Raw genomic sequence first — 13,472 nt, 5'->3', positions numbered from 1 at the left:
AAGGCTGGTGTGTAGCTCCCTCCCCTATGATCTTTTCTTTCTCTGATGGCCCAGGAAACTGGTTTTAAAGGCCTGTGTTTGTAAAGGTATTTTTTAAAGAGTCATCTTCCTACTGGTAACATTAGGGCTTGACTGGGGGCCTTGAACTTGGGGACAGGTGGACAGTGTTGTGGGGCCCAGAGGGAATCTGGGTTTCAGGGAGGAAGCCAGGCAGACTCTGTGGGCGCTGCCAGTGGTACCGGCTCTATTCATCAAGGTCGAAGCCGGCCGAGCACTGTACAGTGCAGCGTCAGGAGCAGATGTCTATTCCTGGATGCAGAAAGCACTCAGTTCAGCAAACAGTGTTGTGAACCTGCTGTGTCAGGCCCTGAGCAGGGGCCTGGGGATGCAGAGGCCAGTGGACCTTGGATGCTGCCCTTGAGAAGCTTACTGTGCAACCCAGCTCTGGCGGCATTGCTACTTCCCAGCCCCTGGTCTTGGGCAGGCCCCTTAATTTCTCTGGAGCACAGTTTCTCTTTCTCTATAATGGAGGGAGGGTGGGGAGAGGGACAGCACCTGGCTGGAAGAATGAGGGAGATTCTGGAGCTGATACCCAGAATGCAGCGTGGCCTGCACTTGGCAGTGGCTCATTCTGTCTCAGATGTGATGGAATGTGGTGCTGTAGGGAAGCAGTGGTGGGAAGTGCTGCCTGTCTCCCCAGGGCTTGGCAGGTGCTCCATAAACTTGGTGGCGTGTTTGTAGAAAGAAGAGTGTGAAAATGGCCTTGGAGGATTTGGGGTTTAGAAGTGGAGAAGGGGAAGGGGGCAGCGACATTCTGAAAAGTATGTCAGTGGAGGGGAGTGGAGGAGGGCAGGGACCAAGGAGAGTGGCCTGCTGGGAGAGGGGTGCAGGCACAATGAAGAGCTGGTTGGGAGAGGTGCCTCTGAGGGGTGGGATCATCTCACTGGCCAGCTGTGGGTGCTGTTGCTGGGGTGGTAGCTTTTGAGCCCATCGTGCAACCGCCTGGCCTCATCTTCCCCAGCCTGGGGTAAAGGGGCTCTGTCTCTGTGGGAGTGGGGCGGGCGGTACGAGGTACAGGTCCCTGGCTAGGTTGGGAGAAAAAGACCCTACAGACAGAAAGGGAACTCTCTATAACTTGGACTTTGTGATGTAAATATGGAATTTTAGATTAGGTCATTTATAGCTCTATCGTTTGATTTTTTAAAAAAAAATTTATTTTTTAGTTGTAGTTGGACACAATACCTTTATTTTATTTATTTTTACGTGATGCTGAGGATCAAACCCAGGGCCTCACACGCGCTAGATGAATGCTCTACTGCTGAGCTACAACTCCAGCCCTATTGTTTTGCTCTTTGGAGGGGACATGAAATGGACATTACTTTTTGGGTGAGGGGTACTGGAGATTGAACTTGGGTCCTTGCTATATCCCCACCCCTAAATCCATTCTTTCTTACCTGGGTGGCCTCAGGCCCTGTCACTTTTTTTCACCAAAAGTCTGCGTTCCCTCGTGTACATTGCAAGGGGAAGTGGCAGTATCTGCCATAGACTGTGGGTATCTGCAGAGTGGAGCCTGGGCATAGTGCTCACTCGCTTTTGGCCATGTTCTTTGAGGGAAGGGTCTTCAAAGGCACATACCAGCCCCTGAGCCATAGCTGTTGGGGGTGGGGATTGAATGGGGGAAGGCTGCAAATTCATTTTGTCTTCTTCTTTGAACCTCTCCAAATTATTTTGATAGCATGATTTTATTTTTATTTTTACATTTTTGTTCCTTTTGGAGGTGTTTTAATTAGCTGTATTGCTGTGACCAAAATACCTGACAAGAACTACTTAGAAGAGGAAAAGTTATTTGGGGCTCATGGTTTCTGAGATTCAGGCCATAGACTGCCAGTTCCATTGCTCTAGGCCCAAGATGAGGCATATCATGTTGGAAGGGCCCAGTGGAGGAAAGCTGCTCAGCTCATGATGGGGTCAGAAAACAGAGAGAGAGACAAGGGAAGGGGCAACAGGGCACACTCCCAGTGACTCACCTCTCTAGCCATGCCCCACCTGCATACAGTTACCACTTAGCTATTGATGGACTGATTAGGTTACAGCTGTCATCATCCAGTATTACTGAATTAACAGGAGCTTTTGATGGATACCTCATATCCAAGTCATAACAGGATATATATATATATTTTTTTTTGCAGTGCTGGGGGTCAAATCCAGGGTTTCGCATATGCTAGGCCAGCATTCTACCACTAAGCTAAAACCCTGGTTCCTGATTTTACTTTTACAATTAAGAACATTACTTATTTTTAAAACAAAAACAATAAAGCAGTCCCCTTAGATTGAGTCTCTCTCGGCAGCCTGGCCTAGTGTCTACTGGTGACAGGTGTGGGGATCAGGAGGCCTATGTCCATGGTGGATCAGTGGGTGTCACAAACTGCTCCAAGTGTTGAGGCTGTACAGACTGCAGGAGGCAGTGGGACATGTGGCCCCTAGTACCCTGGGCCGAGCATTTTTTTCCCATTAAAGTATGCCTCAACCTGTCAGTCCTAGCAGCCCTCCAGCCTTTCTTGTCCCTCTCTAAGGCCATGGTCCATCAGAGAAGAGTATAGATCCTGGCCTCTGCTTCTGTGTGTTCATGAGCAGCTGCTTGGCCTCTTGGACTCCTCACCTCCCCCATTCCCAGTAGGCCTAAAGTACCCTACAGCACCACCACCACCACCTGCTCAGGCTTCTGGCACCTTCCTACATTCTCTCCTTCTCCCCACCCAGTCTCCAGGCCCTGTGGAGAATCCTATCTCCTTTCTCCATGCCTATGCATGGACATCTACTCATAAACCAAATATGTGCTTCCTCTAGACCAAGCCTGGGAATGCTGTGGTGATGTCTGCAGACAAAGTCCTGCTACCTGGACCTCTGGCTAGTGTGTTTGAGGGCATGAGTGACAGGGTCAGTGAGAAGCAAGTGAAGGAGAAAACAGACCCACAGCCTGCAGGGGAGCTCTGCAGGCCCTGGCTGTGCATCTCTCCCTCTGCTCCTGGGTCTCCATGCATGGCTGGTACTTGGGATATGCTGGTGAATTGATTTATTGAAAAAATGTGGAAATTGGCTTCCTCTATCATGAAAAGGTGGACTCTCTCTTTGCAGAGTCTGTGCCCAAAGAAAGCATTTGGCATCTGAGTGGTGTCCCATGTGTAGCAAAGGGATGGAAAAAAGTATTGTTGGCATGCATTTCATGGAGCCTGATGCCAAGGCTTAAAATCCTCATTTGCTTAAGAAAAAAACAAATGCAAAATGGTGCCTCTCCTCTGCACCAGGAAAATCTGCTGGGCATGAGCCAGCATTCCAGACTGTGAATCATTCTGTCTCCTGGCCATGTCACTAGGAGATGCAGCTACCCTGCTCTCAGTCTGTGACAGTGCACCAGCACCACCAGGTCATCATCCTCTAGCTGGTGCTCCACTCGGAGCATACTGGAACCACTTAGCAGGTCTGTGTGTCAACTCTTGAACCCACAGGTCTCTGAAGAACAGGGTTTATTGGGCCATCACAGATGCTAGCTAGAGAAAGGACTGAGTTCTGGGACAAGTTCACCACTCCAACAGCAGGGATGAGCAGCAGCTAGAGAAGTGTCCTCAGCTAGAGAAGACCCTGCTCTCAGAGATTTTTGGAAGCAAATTTGTTGGACCATGTTGTGATTATGTTTTAGGTTGTGGTATTTGTAAGAGCATCCCAGGAAATTCTGATGTGCAGCCAAACAGAGAGCTACTGGGCCAGGAGGGCTGGGTAGGGACAGTGCAGGGACATGGCATAACTATTGGAATCCAATCACCCGTTCTCAAATCTTGGTGCCTCCATAAGTGGCCTCACCTCTATGACCCTTGGGCTCCTCATCTGTCAGGGGGAACAGCCTTTGCAGGTTCTGTTGAGGGGGATGCTGGAGGGCATGCTGTTGTGGATTTCATGTTTGGTTATGAATGATTGCCAATCTAGTGGGAGTGCAAAATAGTACCTGCATCCTCTGGGTTCTTTCTGGGTGTTTTCTTAATTTTGTTTTCCCTGTTGTTTGTGGCTGGTATGTAGAAATCCAGTTGATTGTATGTACTAAGCCTGCATCCTATCACATTACTGAACATACTCACTGATTCTAGTAGTTTTATTTTAGTAGCTTACTTAGTGTTTTCTACATACCGTGATCATATCAACTGGAGATAGAGGTAGTTTTACTTCTCCATTTCCAATCTGGATTCCTTTTATTTTCTTTCTTGCCTAATTGTCCTGGCTAAAACTTCCAGTTTGGTGTTGAATAGAAGTGGGGAGAGGGACATCCTCATCTTGTTCCTGACCTTAGGGGGATTTCCATCTCTTCCCATGGGGATGGTGTTAGCTGTGGCTGGTCCACATGAGCCCTTGGCTGGCTTGAGGAAGCACTTATCTTCTTTCCTGGTTGGTTGAGTGCTATCATGAAAGGCTCTTGGATTTTGTCACATGTCTTTTCTGCCCCTGTTGATATGATTGTGAGGTTTTTGTCCCTTACTCTCTTTACATGGTATAATACCTGGATTTGTTTTTCAATCTTAAACCAACTCTGTGTTCCTGGAGTAAATACCATTTGGTCATGGTATATATTTATTTTTGTATGTTGCAGGGTTTTGTGTTCTAGTGTTTTCCTGAGGATTTATGCATCTCTACTCATTGGGTCTATTAGTTTGTGGTTTTCTGTTCTCACGGTACTTGCCTGTTTAGCCGTTGGTGCAATACTGGCCTCAGAGCGATTTAGGAAGGGTGCCTTCCTTTTTCACTTTTGGAAGAGGCTGGTACTGATTCTTCTTTAAACCTTGGTATAATCCACCCATGGAGCCATTAGGCCTGGGTTTTTCTTGAGTCTGCTATGACATATGTTTAATAGACTACAATGCTCAGCTCTTTTTTTTTTTTTTTTTTTTTGGCATTACAGTTTCACCTGAGCTGGAAAGGAATGGCTGACAGGCTAAGGCTTTTAAGGCCAATTTACACTAGATTTGCTGCCCTTTAAGTGCAGGCAGGAAGGGCTGGTGCTTTGTCCAAAGCAGACTGTGGCTGGCTTGGTGATGCAGCTTCTTCCTTTACCTCTCCCCTCCCTGCAGAGAGGTCTTCTCTCCTCCAGTGCCACCCCAGGAGACAGAGGAGGAGAGGAGGCACTCACTAGAGCCATAGCCAAGAAGTGGAGGGAGCAAGGCTTGCTGGCCCCCCACAGGCCTCTGTCATCCCCTACTGAATGGAGAGGGTGAGAGAGACCCAGACTGAGTCAAGGAATGGACAAGGGGGCATCTGCCACCACTCCGCAGACTAGCTCGCAAAATGCTGATTTTATGACATGAGATGGGGAAGGCAGCTAGACCACGATTGATAGGCCTGAGTCTAAAAGACAAGTAAAAACCATCTCTCGAACAGCAGCCTGGCCAGCGTTAGCATGCTCAGTGTTTGGGCAGGGCGGGAGGGAGCTGCCTTTCCTTTTCCTTTTCTGTGTTCTCCCAAGTGTCTTCAGGGAGCATCTTGACCTTTAAGGTGAGAAAAGGCTGCTAACACCCGCACAACACTTGACCTTACCTTTACCTCAAGTGCTGCATTCTCTTCCTGGAGCCTGAGGGCGGGAGAGATGAGGGTCTCCCCATTAACACTGTCCGGTGCCAGTGGTGAGGAGGGCTGTCCCTGGCCCCTAGGTAAGCTTTCTACTCCGTGCAGAAGTAGCTCTTGCTTTTCCCTGCTGGCTTCTGTGGACCAAAGTATGGAAGCTGTTAGTGGTTCAGAGGAAGGACTGTCTCCTGGGTGCATGATGGAGAAGGGGCATTCAGAGGCCAGGCATTGGGAGTGATGTACTGTGCCCTCATTTCCTGAGAAATGTAATCAGTGTTCACTTTCAAAGCAGCGATGCAGGGAGGGCTTAGTACTGCTTTCCATGTCGGTAGCTGCTGCTTGTTCTCCGTGAGCGATTAGGTCACCACCCTCACGTATGCCCCCTTGGCTGTGAGGGCAGGCCCAGGCCTGCTGTATGCAGGCAGGATGGGTCCCGTGCACCTGGCTCTGCATTCCTTAGGTTGGGGGTCTTGGGCAAGATCCTCTTTGAACCTTTGTTTTTGATTTTGTAAAGGGTAAGAAAGAGGCCGCCATTTTTGAGTGTCTGCTGTATGCCAGGCATGGCTCTGAGCACAAATGACCCTGACAGGTGCCTGCAGTTGACCTTGGGAAATTAATGATCTTTATTGCCATTGCTTATTTGTGTTTTTCTTAATAACCAAAGAACTCCACCAGGTGGGAGCAGTGCTCTTCTACCGAGTTGTCTGGGGCATGTCTAATCCATTTTCTATGTAAAAGCATTTCACTTTCATTTCATTTTCATTGTGGAAAATGTCTTGGAGAAGACAGATGAAAAGGAGATTAAAACTCACATAGTGGTGACAAAGGCCCCCTGGGAGTCACTGATGTTGGTCTCCGCCACTACCCCGCATGTGGACTTACGCTGCCCTAGCAGAGGCCCCCAGTCCACACCACCGGAAGGCACCTCACATGCTGAAGGGAGCTCGAGAACCTCAGTGCTGTGTGGACAGAGCAGGCTGGCCACTCTCTTCCAGAGAAGGCTGCCAGTGCAGATTTCCTGGGGCACATTGGCAGTCACCCCAGTCACCTAGTGGGTGTGGTATCCCTGAGCTAGCCACTCCGCTGGGGCCCACCATCGCCTGTGCACTGGGCTTATGTGGAAGGATGTGTGTTGCTGATTATAGCAACCCTCCCCCCTCCAAAAAAAAAAAAAAAAAAGAAAGAAAGAAAAGACAGCCAGGGACAGCCCAGGTGTGAGCTGGAGATGGTGGCTAGCCTTTGTTCTGCTCCATTGGGGGTGTTTCCTCTCTTTGTATGTATGAAATGGGTCTCAGAGAAAAATGGGACAATATTTCTTACCTGCTCTCATTACTTAATGAATTTCTGAGTTTCCTAGGGCTGTCTAATGGTGCCACAGACTGAGTGGTTTAAGCACCAGAAAGAGATGAGAGGCCAGAGGTTCAATACCAGAGTGGAGGGCTGGTCCCTTCAGAGGTGTGGGGAGGGCCTTCTGCAGGCCCACTCCTGGTGCTTTGTGCAGGCTTTGGGCCCCTTGGCTTGTAGAGGCAGCACTCAGACCTCTGCCTGGCCCTCTGCATGACACCCTTTCTGCCTTTGTATCCTAATCTCTTCTAAGGACACCAGTCCTGTTGGGTTATTCTCCACTCTTTTGAGCTCATTTTACCTTAATCACATCTTTAAAGGTGCTCTTCAATCACATCACATTAGGAGTTCAACACGTGAATTTGGTGGGGGCATAGCTTCACCTGTAATGTATACCAAGAAGTTTCTCAGTGTCATTGAAATACCCTTTTGATGCTAAGTAGTGCTTAGCTGAGGTGGGAGCCATTTGAATAATGAAGTCTTATCATTGAGCCCATGTGAGACCGCCCAAAGCAGGTTAAAGTTCAGGCAAGTGTACCCAGACTTCAGAGAAGCCCAGAAGAAAACACAACTGGCATTTGCTGTTGTGTGTGCATGTGTGTGTGTGCACACGTGTGGGAGTCTGGTTGTACTGACCTCACTGGAGGACAAATAGGAGGGGCGGGTGGGGAGCTGTATTCTGGATAGAAGGAAGCACCAGGAGGGAGCTCAGTAGGCCTAGGAGTCAAGGCCACAGAGACCACATCTTCATGGAACCCCTTAGCCTTGACTCACACTGTGCTTGCAGCAGCCCTGTGAGGGAAACATTAGTATTATTTCCTCATTGTTTTCCAGGGGGAATTGAGGCCCAGAGAGGACAGGTCATCTGCCCTAGGGTCACACAACCAACAAGTGGTAGAGACAAGATTCTTACTCGGCCTGAGGCCAGAGCTGGCTCTTGAGAGCACTCCCCATTCCACAGTGGTTCTGAGGTTCTAGCATGGGAACTTCCGCCAGTGGCATGTAGGTGCATAGAGGATCTATTTGTAGAGAGCTTGAATAAAATAGTTGTTTTCTGCTCCTTCATTAAATTTAAATCTAACTCTACTTAGGTTCTGGGGTACCCCTGCTTTTGCTTGTGTTCGGGTGCAGATAACAGAAGCTGCTCTTTTGAGCTACTGTAAACAGTGGGATGTAATGCAGTGTGGTTGGAAAGTGAAAGGGCAAGGACTCTGCTGGATCCAGGAGTGACCCCCAGGGTAACACTCCAGGGCTGGCGTCTCAGGAGCTGCCACCTCTGCCCCCCTGGGGACTGGGGTCAGGAGCCTGTCCCAGGGCTGACCCCAGCCTCAGCTGCAAGCTAGGGATGAGAAAGCCATGGTAGAACACTAGAGCCCCCCACACCGGCTCACACCAGCAAATGGCGCCTTGCCCCAAACTGGCTCCCCTTTGTCCTGGGTTCAAGCCTGTAAGAAAGAATGAGAGAACCTAAGTCATGTGCAGAACCCCAGTCCTAAGGGGGTCTGGGAAATGTGGTTTCTAGATCTCCAGTCCCTGCAGTTGAGGGAATGTGTTTGATTCCCCTTGTGGTCATTTCCTTGGGTCATGAGAACATGGCCAGGGAGAGAGAGCGCACTCCCCTGCAGTGCTGCCCCCTGGAAGGCCTGAGTGAGCCACAGGCACTTCCTGCCCTGCTGGGAGAAGGGCCCGGTTCCCACCAGCACTCTAGCTGCCTCTGGACTGAATGGCTATTCCCATGATGCTGAGGATTGAACCCGGGCCCCGCCCAAGCTAGGCGAGTGCTCTACCTCTGAGCTACAATCCCAGCCCCCATTTCGTAGAATTCTAATTCTTTACCTTAGTTTGGGTCTTGACTGTTGCTAATCACCATCAAACAGAAGAAGGAAAGAAACACACCACGGAGTGAGGGGCCCCTGGCAGGAGCTGGTTTTGGCCACATGAACTGGAGTAGTGCCTTGTTGTCTCACATACAGACTATGGAAGACAGGCCTCCCTTTCAGGGCCCAGAGAGGGCTAAGCAGATTGCACTTTGCTGACACTAAGCACATCTGATAGGCCTATGATTGCAGCTTTATTCCCTAATTCCTGCTCCCAGAGGATTTTTCACAAGTGCTTCAGCGTCCTCCTGGGTATTGATGTTTGGGGCCTAGTCACAGGGCTGTGTGGAGCCTTCAGAGCATCTCTGTAAGGCTGAAGGCTGCTCCTTCACTACAAGGTCCCCACCACACCCAGTCTTCCAGGTGTTAGGTGACAATTTGAGGATGTTAGTGAGAAGCGGCTATTCTGTTGGCATGGGGTTTGGGAGGAACCCTGCAACAGGCTTTTGAAGATGGAGTTCAAGTCCAGCCTGACTGGTCTCAGCGCTGTTTTCTCAAACAGAAAGTGAGGCAGCAGACAGCTTCCCAGGGTGATGATGGGTGCCATGCCATGCAGGAGACAAGATCATATCAGTTTGCAGAGTACTGATATGATATGGTGACTTTTTTATTTTTTAAGGGCTGTGCCTAGTTGGGCCTGGCAGGTGTCCATCCCTGGGATGGGGTGAGTCCACTCAGCTTGCATCCCATTTGTGTTGGTCTGCTCGGGTTCCCATAACAGATTCCCACAGGATGGGGCCTCGACGGCGGAAAGGGTTTACCCACAATTCTGAGAGTAGAAGCCAGAGATCAAGGATCAGATCAGGTGTCAACAGGGCTTGCAGATGTTCATCTTCTCCCTGTGTCCTCGCCTGGTCGTCTATATATGTGTTTTAGTCTCCTTTTTTATAAAGACCGGGGTGGGATAAGGGTGCACCCTAGTGACCCCATTTTATCTTTTTTTTGTACCAGGGATTGAACTCAGGGGCACTGGACCACTGAACCACATCCCCAGCCTTATTTTGTATTTTATTTAGAGACAGGGTCTCACTGAGTTGCTTAGCACCTCACTGTTGCTGAGGCTGACTTTGAACTCAAGATCCTCCTGTCTCAGTCTTCCTAGTGGCTGGGATTACAGGCATGCACCACAGCGTCTGGCCCCATTCCCTTCCTAAAGACCCTGTCTCCAAATGCAGTTACATTCTGCGGTCCTGGGGGCTAGGGTTTTACAATTCAGCCTCTAATACCCTGGCTTGAGAATGGAGAAGAGTGGCCCCCAGGAAGACTGAGCAGCGCTGCCCTGGTTTCCCCAAACCTAACCACATCAGTCCTGCCTCTGCCATCCTTCCTGTCGAGCGAGGTCCTGCTGTTCCTACCAGGGCCAGGTCAGATGCTGTCCTCTGCATGGAGCCCCCAGCTGGTAGGCACTTCTCTTGCCTCTGGTCTACAGTTGTTTATTCCTGTTACCATTTTCAGTTGGGCTGTGGTTATCTATGAACCTGTCATCCCACCCCTGCTGGGCTTGCAACTCTGATGGAGGAGGAGGGGAGGGCCTGACTGAGTGTACCTTGTCCATCTTTCCCTGGCCTTGGTGGATGCTATGCCACACGGGTGGACAGGTGTAAATCTATCTCATGGCCATCTTCACTCTGGGGCAGGCACAGAACCAGGCTCTTAGTAATTAAGCTAAACAGCCCTGGCTGTGACAGAGCAGCCATTCTGAGTGGGCAGACAGACAGGAGAGGCAGTACCAAGGCCATGCGATTAAGGCTGTGAAAAAGGGAAGTACGGCTGTGGGAGTGCAGGGGAAGCTCCAGCCCACTTAGGGGGTGGGGGAGTGACATCAGTAGAAGTGTCCCTAAGGAGGTAGGGCCCAATAGAATTGTGAAGAAGATGGGTAGGGGGAAAAGAGGAGGAAGAGCAATCCAGGAGGAGTAAGCTATAGTAACAAAGGGACCAAGAAAAGTCAGTTCTAGTTCCCACATTCTCTGGCGGAGGACTGCTGGGCCTCTCCTATGAGGGGTGAGTCAGGGCCTAGCTCTCTCCAGGGATCTGGACCTGTCGATACCTCAACACATGGCTTCTAAAGGCTCTGCACCAGGGAAGGGAAGAGTCATGCAGGCTTTAAAATAATGCAGCCCAGAAGTGACACAAGTCACGACAGCTCACATATCTCATTGGTCAGGTCAAGTCACATGACGCCACCCTCTGGGAAGTATAGGGAACCCTATGGGAGATTTGGTGAGCACATTCCAGGGAACACACTTATAGAGGTGGAGGGGCCAGAAAATGTAGCGATGATGGGAAATAATGGTGCCAGACCTTTGATCTCTGCAAGAAACTTGGTAAAGTAGATTCCCTCTGCCCACCACATACCACTTACTTATGGGCATTGAAATTGTGGTGGAAAATAGACCCAGGGAAGGAACAGAGTTTCAGAGGGCAGTGAATCTGCTTCCATCAGGCAGGGAAGGGTTGGTTTCTTTGAGATCCTTTTATTTGCTTCTTAAGAAACAGGGTTTAACATTGATCTTATTCCCTTTTCCCCTCCTCCCCTCCCTCTCAGAGTACAAGTATTTGCTGTAGGCTTTTGTTTTTGTCAGCTTTATCATTGCTGTGATCAAAAGATTTGACAAGGACAATGTAGAGAACTAAAAGTTTATCTAAGGCTCACAGTTTCAGAGGTCTCAGTCCATAGATGGCCAACTCCATTCCTCTGAGCCCGAGGCAAGAAAGCACATCATAGTGGAAGGGTATGGCTAGAGGAAAGAAGCTGGGGACATGGCAGCAGGAAGCAGAGAAAAGCTAAGCTCAGCTCACAAAACAGATACCCCAAAGTCATACCCACAGGGACCCTCCTCCAGCCACACCCTGCTTGCCTTCTGTCATCCCCTGTTATCCTGTGGAGGATTGACACAGTGATGAGGTCCAGGCTCTCCTAACCCAGGTATTTCACCCCTAAGCTTTCCTGCTTTGTTTCACCCGTGAACTTTTGGGGACGTGAGCTTTTGGGGACGCCTCCTATCTACACCATACAGCTTTTTATATGGAGATGGAATGTTTATGTCCTGTGTCCTTTAAGCCTCACAGAGAATTGTGGCCCCAAGTCCCAGTGTCCTCATGATCGAGGGAGATGCTGGCAATGGCAGTGAGCAGGAGTGGAGGCCTGTTCATAAAAGGCGTAGGAGCACAGGGTAAGAAGAGTTTCTGCTTGGCTAACTTCAGAATTCTTCCCAGCTTGGGCTTTGTCTTTGTGATTTTCATTTAGATACATTATTATAATTTCTTTGTGTTCTCTTGGGCTGCATTGTTTCAAAATGTGCTCCTTGAGCATAATTTTTATAACTCATTGAATTTATTACAATGATCTTTCTTTAATCAGAAGGAGTAGGGTTTGCTTTTTTGGTTGTAGTTTAGAGTTTGTGTCAACACTGAGAGATTAGCAGTGGCTGGGAATTAATTCATGCTTTCATTTCCCTTAATTAACTATGAATGTGCAGAAGTTGGCTGGCTTTGTGCATGCCAGTCTTAAAATTCAGTGCTTTCTGTAGACAACAAATAGTTGGGTCTTATCTTTTGATTCACTCTGACAGTCTCTGCATTTAGACCATCAACATTTACACTGATAACCTCTAGGGTTGGGTTAATTTCTGTTGTGCTAGTTACTGTTTTCTGTTGGTTGCCCTGTTCTTTGTCACTGTTTCTGTCTTCCACTCTCTTTCTGCTTTCTGTGGCTTTAAAATATTTCCATTTCTGTCCTTTTGAAGATATCAGTTGCACGTCTTAATTTTTTAGTGGTTGCCCTGTAGTTTGCAATATCGTTTATAACTAGTCTAGGTCCACTTTCAAATAACATGACACTTCATGTGATGTGCAGGAACTTTATAACAAAGTATCCTGCCTGGCCCTCTTGTAGCATTGCTGTGTCCATTTCACTTATCCATCCTATAATCATCGGACACATTGTTGCTCTTATTGCCTTGAACAAACTATTACCTGCTAAATCAATTAATAATAAAAAAATTTAAAAACTTATTTTCCCTTCAGTTACCTCTTCTCTAAAGATCTTTCTCCCTTTATGTAGATCTGGGTTTTTTTTTTTTTTAAAGTTTTGTATTTTTGTTTTGTTTTTTTCTTCTATTTAGGTCTGAGCTTTTGACCATGCATCTTTCTCTTTGAAAAGCTTTTTTCAAGGCAGGCATGTGTAACACATTCTTTTGATTTTTGCTTATCCGAGAAAGTTTTTATTGGTTCCTCACCTTTGAAGGATAATTTCACAGGATACAGAATTCTACATTGATGTTTGTTATTGTTGTTCTCTAAACATTAAAATATTTCACACTACACTCTCTTGCTTGCATGATGTCTTGAGACGTCTGATGACATTCGTAGTCTTGCTTCTGTACCTCTCTTTGGTAAGGTGCTTTTCCCTCTTTGGCTTCTTTGGGAATTTTCTCTTCATCTCTGTTTTTCTGTGGTGTGAATGATATGGATTGTAAGTATGGATTGTTTGGTTGTTGTTGCATTATCCTGTGTGGGGTTCTCTACCTTGTGGATCTGTGTTTGGAATCTGGCATTAATTTGGGGAAACTCTCAGATAGCATTGCTTCAGATATTCCCTTAGTTCTGTCTTGTCCTCCTGGTTGTCTAATTGTGTGTACGCCACAC

The sequence above is a fragment of the Urocitellus parryii genome, chromosome 10 (genome assembly GCF_045843805.1).
Source record: "Urocitellus parryii isolate mUroPar1 chromosome 10, mUroPar1.hap1, whole genome shotgun sequence".
Classification (NCBI taxonomy): Eukaryota; Metazoa; Chordata; class Mammalia; order Rodentia; family Sciuridae; genus Urocitellus; species Urocitellus parryii.
This window is presented reverse-complemented; position numbering follows the sequence as displayed.